This window comes from Pteropus vampyrus, unplaced genomic scaffold (assembly GCF_000151845.1).
Source record: "Pteropus vampyrus isolate Shadow unplaced genomic scaffold, Pvam_2.0 Scaffold83, whole genome shotgun sequence".
Classification (NCBI taxonomy): domain Eukaryota; kingdom Metazoa; phylum Chordata; class Mammalia; order Chiroptera; family Pteropodidae; genus Pteropus; species Pteropus vampyrus.
Window position 1 is genome coordinate 6,833,166 of NW_011888864.1, and position 6,636 is coordinate 6,839,801.

At 39.3% G+C, this 6,636-nt stretch overlaps 1 protein-coding gene and 1 pseudogene across 7 annotated transcripts in view; both read left to right on the forward strand.

Moving 5' to 3' along the window:
• DOCK9 (dedicator of cytokinesis 9) overlaps positions 1 to 6,636 on the forward strand; it is a 187,403-nt gene that overhangs the window by 14,466 nt on the left and 166,301 nt on the right. The gene's annotated exons all lie outside the window — the stretch shown is intronic.
• Positions 1,861 to 1,979, forward strand: LOC111741942 (annotated as a pseudogene).

The following is a 6,636-nucleotide window of genomic DNA, read 5'->3' on the forward strand; positions in this document are numbered from 1 at the left end:
TTTGTAGGTAATTGAAGTATTAGCAGATAATTCAGATTTACTTTAGAGTAATTATTTTTATTGCAGTATATGCTATGGAAAGGAAAGCTCTGCTTTAAAGTTCTCATTGAAGAGGCAGAATTCAAACTCCTGACTGCTGAATACAAGTCTACCTTTCTCGCTTTTTCTCCCCATACTCTTTTCCCAGCTCCAGTGGTGCTTCTTCACTTGCTGTTCCCTGAACACATTATGTTCTTCCAACACTCCAAACTTTTCCGTATATGGTAGCTCCTTTCCCTTGCCTTTGGTTCTCCTCACTGCTTGACAAAGTCTTGCTCATCCTTTAAGACTTTGCTTTTCAAGGTGTTGCTCTCTGGACTAACAGCACTTGAGAGCTTGTTAGAGATGTAGATCCTCAGCTGTGCTCCAGACCCACTGCATTGGAGGGGTTGGGGGAAGGGAGACTGACAGCAGCTCAGAGGAGGGCCCGGGGGAGACATGGTGCCCATAGAGTGTCAGCACTCTCACACAGACCTCCTCCCTAGCCATGCCATCATAGAGAGGATTAGAAGAGGGCCCAGCCATCTGTGTGTTAACAAGCTCTCTGAGTGATTCTGACACAGTGGAGTTTGAGAACTACCATGCTAAGATACCTTTCACATGGCAACTATCTCTGAAGATTACCTGACAGTTCTTTTACAGGTAGTCATCCCTCTTGTCAAAGTACTCTTTCTTAGTGTATTAATTAGTCAAAGTACTTTAATTGCTATAACCAAATGGCAGTAGCTTAACACTATACATGTCTTTTTTTTTTTTTTTTCCACTTGTGACAAGATCCCGTTGGCTATACACTGGGTGGTCTTCCCTGAGATGATTCAGGAATCTAGTTTCCTTATGTCCATAGCTCCTCCCTTGCCCAGGACCTCCTTGGAGGCCTGTGGAATCTCTGCTTTTAGTAGGCCCACAAGTTGAGAGAGAGTGTGCGCAGATGATTGTGCACCTTATTTTATAACTGCATCTGGACTTTGTTCCCTCATTTTTCTTGTATTCTTTTGGCCAGAACCCGATCACATAGTTTCAATCCAACTGTCAGGGAGTGTGGGAAATGTGGTCTTTTTGTCTGCCCAGAAAGAAGAAAGAGGATTGGGGAGCATCTAGCCTAGCACAGTCCAATAAAAATACAGTGCCAGCCACATATATAATGTTATATTTTTCTAGTTCCTTTTAAAAAAGTAAAAGGAAACAGATGAAATTAATTTTAATAATATATTCTATTCAACCCTGCATATCCAAAGTATTATTCAACTGTAATGAATAGAAGAATATGAATAAGATATTTTACATTCTTTCTTTCATTTTTTCATTTTTTTCATTTCATTTCAAAGCCTTTGAAATCCAGTGTGCTTTTTTCACTTAGAGCATATCTCACTTAGACTGGACAAATGTCAGTGTTCAATAGCCCCATGATACTAGTGGCTACCATATTGGACAGCACAGGCTAGCAGTTCACTGCCATGCTTGATATTGAAATCACTCCTTTACATCCCTCCATTTATTCCCTCACTGGACTGTGCATTTCTTACATCTCATTTCTATGTGTTCTTTACTTCTTAGTCCTTGCACAGTGCCTTGTGGTTAAGAAATGCTTGCTGAGTGATTGAGAAAGCAGAGAGTTAATGCGTGAATATGGGAGAGCATTCTTCTTTGCTCTTTTTACTACTTAGTGAAAGTTCCTAAAATGTTTTCTTTTGTGGTAAGTGCTGGTTGCACAGAGTGTGACAAAATTAGTGTTAACAATGGAAGGATAAAGCAAACCCAATTATCTGTGGCACTAATATGTATTACTGAATAGAAGAAAGTTTGCGTTGAGAAGAACTCAAGGTCTATGGCTATGCCACCCTGAAGAAGCTCAATCTTGTCTGATCTTGGAAGCTAAGCAGGGTCGGGCCTGGTTAGTACTTGGATGGGAGACCACGTAGGTAGACTAGGTGCTGTAGGCATTTAAAAAATAAAAAGGGATTGTAAGTTGACAAGGTCTTTGCATTCTGTGAGGTCAACCAAGAGTTGCCTCACCTAAAAAAAAAATTAAATAAATAAATAAATAAAGAACTTGACCACCAGATAGTTTGATGTCCACATTTGATGGACGTTTGCCCCCCAACAGAAGTAGAAACTTGAAGGTTGCACAACAGCTCTGGGGAGCTGGTTCTGTTAACACGTTTGGTTAATTCTTTTTCAATAAATCTAGAAGTCCTATGTTCTCTCTCAATTAATGAACACATATTGTAGTATATGCCATAGCCGCAGCTATTTCAAAATGATGTTGGGAAAAGTGTTAACATAATCTCATTTAAAAAATGCTGCCAAACAAAACTTGTTTAAGTTTTTTTGTTGTTGATTTTACTGGCTTTTTTCCAAGTCTTAAATATGGACTAGGAAAGCTCATGGAAGCTATATCAATCCCAATGTATAATCTGAGTACATTCTAATGCAAAGAGATTCTATTTAAAAGAAGAACAATCATACTTTAGGTCTGTAATATTGGATAGGTTTTGTTTTTGTTTTTTGTTTTTTTGTTTTTTTAATCACTGGCCTAATTGCAGTGAATTGTGGAGGATGCATATGGCGGATGTAACTTTGGCATCTTATTCCTCTTAGGCAGAGAGAAAGGAAATCCTTAGAAATGCACATTGCCTTTCTCTAAACAGATTGTTTCATTGCTTTTAGTTAGGGGCATGGGTCACAAATGTGAACTTCAATGAGAGCTTATAGCTCAGATGGCAAAGAAGTAAGGTGTTTGTGAAAGGATTTTAGGCAGCAAAATCGTAGGGTGGGTTTTGCTCTACATTCTCTTTAGGAAAGTATACTGCTAAGCAAGTGTTTAATTACTTGGTCACACCATTAAAAATACCTAAGAGATGTGTGAAGTTTGTATTGCTCTGGAAGTCCTTTCCTATTGACTTGAACAGCGTTTTATTTTGGCAGGGGTTGGGGAAAAAGAGCAAGGAAGGTGGGTAAAGGATAATTCTGGTGGAAGAATCCATCCACAAAGTCGTTTTTCTAAAAAGTCAAGCTAAATAGAAATGATCAGACATCAATGAGTCAAAACCTGCCATGGCATTTTCCATAAGGCTAAGGTCCTGTGGAGCAGCGGTCCCCAACCTTTATGGCACCAGGGACCAGTGCTGATCTTAGAATCTGATACTCGATGATCTGAGGTGGAGCCAAGGTGCTGATGCTAGTGCTTGGGAGTGGCTGCAAATACGAATGAAGTTTTGCTTGCTGCTCACCTCCTGCTGTGCGGCCCAGTTCCTAGTAGGCCATGGTCTGGTACCTGGTCCACACCCAGGGGGTTGGGGACCCCTGCTGTGGAGGACAATAAACTTTTTGGCCTCATCCCCAACCTACCCTCAACTTTCAGACAAATAGTCATCTGTCATACCTGTGCAGAGGCATATCTGAGAACCCATCCATGTTTCCTTGTATTGGATCTGGGTTTAAACATCAAAGTATTCTTCCTGTATCTTTTAAATTATTAAATTAAGGTCAGCGAATCTCATATATAGATAGATGAAAGCCTGCAGCATTGGTATCACTGGGGAAGCCGTTAAAAATACAGATCCCTAGGTCTCAGCTCAGGATTCCAATTCAGAAGTTCTGGTTGAGGGTCCTGGAGTCTGTGTAATACAGAGGTGAGCAGGCATTTGGCAGATCAAGATCAGGAGGTGGTAGGAGGGGACATTTCAGGTCAAAGGACAACATTTCTGCAGGCATGAAGGTAAAGCATAAGGAGGCAATATATATTTAGTGCTCTTTGTGCATAAGGCTTGGGGCACAGGTAATGAGGAGGACAGGGGAAACCACGGAGGGTCTGTGTGCCTCGTTACCCAGCAGGGTGAGGGGTTGTCAGAGCGGAGTAATCACAGTTTAGCACGTGGAGAGACTGCCCTGCTCTGGGAGCCAGATCTCCAAGTGTTACTGTTTGTTTGTTTCTTCCTTCCTTCTTTCGGGAAATTAAAATAAGAGGAAAGTCTTTTCCTTCGCTTTTGCATTTCCTCTTTCTCTTACTCTGTTCCAGACTGAATCATTAGGAGGTTTCACCTATGTGTGAACAGTAAAGAAAAAAGATTTCAGTAATGTGAGGTTTTGGTCCTTTGCCCAAATTGCACCCGTATTACTTAATCTTCTAAGGAAGAAGACCTTAGGTTGAGCTTAAGTTTTAAATCTTTCATGTTGTGGGTAATATCTGAAGATCTGGTTACTTGTAGACCAGTTTTAAAAAATAGATGTTGATCTTTATTTTTATGGTCAAGGCAAGTAAAAATGACCTTATTAATCTGTTTAAAGTCATTTATCCACATAATAGTCGTGTGACCTTGGACTTGTTCTGTGACTTTGGGCTAATTCCCTAACTTTCATGCCTCAATTTCCTATCTCAGGGTTGATGGAGGAATAAATATACTGCTGATCACAGTGCCTGGCACAGAGTAAGCCTTTGCTGAGCAGAGCCATATTGGAGCTTGAGGCAAAAAAAAAAAATTAGTAATACTGATCCTATATTTATTTCAAGTTTTGATTTGTTTATTATGGCTTTTTTTGGTATTAATTTTGATTTTTTATTTGAGTATTTCATTAAATTTTATTTATCTAAATTTCTGAGTTTTTTCTGAGGACTCCCTTAAATTTTGTTCCTGAATTGAATGCCTCACTCACTTCCCCCTAGTCCCAGCCCTGGAGGAAGCACTGTGTATGTATGAGCTATTTTGTGGACCTTATTTAAAAAATTTTTCCAAATAGTAATAAATAGCTTTAAAGGTTTTGAAAAAGTATTTACTTTAAAGTAATTCATGTTTATTAAGGAGTGTTTAAAGATATAGATACGTAGAAAGCAGGGAATATAAAAGCCTTTGTTCTGTATTTCAGACATACCACTATTAATGTTAACTTTTAGTTTTAATTTCCTGTTATCTTCCATTCTAATATTTTCAGGCCTTAGGAAATTCTCTAATATTCTTTGCGAATGCCCTAAAGAGATGTATGTTCAGAAGGAAGATAAAACGATGTTTGAAATAAAACTTAAAATACTCTGATCTATTTAATTACCAGGTTTAAGATTAATTTTGGAACATAGCTCCAAAGTATAACTATGTGAACTTAGGTAAGCTATTTAATTTATAAGAGCACCGGTTTCTATAAATAAAAACACCTAATTATAGTGTTACATGGGTTAAATTGAACTAAATTAAATGCACATGCTTGTGAAGTGCCTAGCACATAGTAGGGACTTGGGGAATGTTTTCCTTCCCCACTTCTGCCCTGCCTCAAGTTATTCATTCTCTTCACTTTCTTCTCCCCTTCTGTGTTGAAATTCCTGTGTGACAGTTACATAAAAAGCAATAAATAAGTATTGATGTCTAGATTTAGATCTTGGCAAAGCATAAATAGAAGTGTGTGCCCGGAGAGTTCTTAAATGCTCTATGTCACATTAGAAGCCTTGTTTGTTTTGTAATTATTTTACCTGCTATTTTTGAATTGACAGAGAACCTTAAGACCGGGCTCCTCTTTGTGGACAGGCCAGTGGAATGTTCATAGCCACTGGTGTTCCAGTGTTCGGAGCTTGATTAAACATTACCCTCTCTTTTAACCTCACTTTTCCTGGAAGAGTTCTTTCCCTTGCTTGAGAGGGGAAAGCTGAAGCCTGTTGTGTCACATGTATAATCTTTCAGAAATATAACAGAAGTAACACCGCACTGTTTAACAACTTTAATAAAGGACCAGAGGTGGCTGCATCTTCATCACCATCACCATCACTATCACCACAACCATAATTGATCTCTAAGTTGTGTGTGTGTGTGTGTGTGTGTGTGTGTGTGTGTGTGTGTGTGTGTGTTGATTTGGCAAGGAAGAGAAGGGAAGGCTTTGATGGCCTTCCTTGACATATGCCCTCCCTGCTTACTGTGTTTTTATCTCCAGCTCTGGTCACTTTTATTGTTGTGTGTCTATGGAGAAGATCATTTAGTTTAGTTACATATTTTTACAGGCACTCGGGGAAAGTGTGATCTGTCAGGATGTGTTGCCCAGGAATAAGGGTTGAGTCCCCCCAAACTCTCTAGCTTTGTTTTCTGTTCCTTAATTTCATGTAGGAAATCAGTCACAATGAGCTGGGAAGGAGTGGAAGGCAGCAGGATGAGAAGGGATGTATCATCTCTGCTGCTGATGAGTTCATCTTATGGAATGGACATAATCTACTGCTTTTTAAAAGAGGGAACTTCCCAGCTATTGTTGTATATGATTGTCTTTTAAATGCAAGCTGAATGAAGCCAGAGGTGCTTGGTGAGAGTCACTTGCTAAATTTCCTCATAGTGGACTTTCCCCTTGTAGCCTGGGGTAGTTTTCCTTTTGTAGAAGTAGGTGTCCAGCATTTGCCTGGAGGCCCATCTTCTCCTCTCCTCCCCTGTTAGGTAGGTGATGGCCATGAACTCAGACACCAGGGAATAGTCAGAGCTGTGCAACCTCTGATGACTTGTCCCATCTTTATTATCTGTAAATCTAGATGATCCACTGGCATTGTACTTTATAAATATTGATGGAACTTGCTTTAAGTAAATTTAACATACACAAATAAAGATTTTATAAAATCCATAAACTTGGAGAGTG